This window comes from Rousettus aegyptiacus, unplaced genomic scaffold (assembly GCF_014176215.1).
Source record: "Rousettus aegyptiacus isolate mRouAeg1 unplaced genomic scaffold, mRouAeg1.p scaffold_m13_p_10, whole genome shotgun sequence".
NCBI classification, from domain to species: Eukaryota; Metazoa; Chordata; class Mammalia; order Chiroptera; family Pteropodidae; genus Rousettus; species Rousettus aegyptiacus.
This window is the reverse complement of record NW_023416285.1, coordinates 40,737,058-40,738,079: the sequence shown is the minus strand read 5'-3', so window position 1 is coordinate 40,738,079 and position 1,022 is coordinate 40,737,058.

Sequence of the window (1,022 nt, the reverse complement as noted above, 5' to 3'; positions counted from 1 at the left end):
ATTTCTTCAATCATGGCTAGATTAGAAGTCAGGATTTTCAACATTCAGTTCCTTTCTTGCTCAGTGATTAGATGTCTTCCAAGACATTAGTTGTTTGATGACTGAACAATAACATCCTCTAATCACAAAAGCATATTTATGAGCAGTTTCTTATGCCATGCCTTATATGCTTTACATATATTTTCTCATTTAATCATGCTATTAAATCAATGAAGTACAGATATTCCTATTAAATCCATTTTAGAGATTAACAAAATTAGAGTGTAACAAAAACTTGCCCAAGAATCCATATCTGATGAACAGTAGGGCCAGGAATTGAACCCAGGATGGTAACTCCAGAGCATATTCTGAAAAATCATGCCAGTTTGATTATTCTTTATTCCTAAACAAATTGTTTATATAATTAAAGCTGTTCTTCCAATGAAAGTTGCTTATTTACTTTCCATAATAAAAAATACAGCAATCCCTATCGGCTCACTAACTCTGAAAAGCCTTGTGATTGTATGTAATGGTTCTAAAACTATCTTTGTTATACGTCCAAGTATCCAAGAATAGGGAAACTGAAAGACATGTTTTATTTTTTATTTAAAAGGAAAATAAATTGATTTACTTAAACTTGACTAGGAAGGAAGGAAGATCAGTGCAGTTTATTATTTGTTAAAAGTACTAATATGTATTTTTGAAAATTAATCTTTTATTTCTAAGAGCAGTTTTAGTTTCACAGCAAAATATAACATTCTGTTTCTCTCTCTCCCTCTCTGTCTCATTTTCTAAGAAGCACACACCCAAACCCTATCCTCTCAGTGCATTTAAGATTTTGAAAACAAGAGCGAGGAAGCCATATCCCAAGCCTTCTTCAAGGCAAGGAAGTTGTAAACCTTTATGTACATGAGTAGGGGAAGAGAAAAGGAAAATCGTGGGTGAAAACAGATTCATAACTGAAATTAAAAACCCACTAGAGTTATTTTCCTAAAATCAACTCAGGTCATGTCCTTTCACTGATTATAATTTTCCTTTGTCTC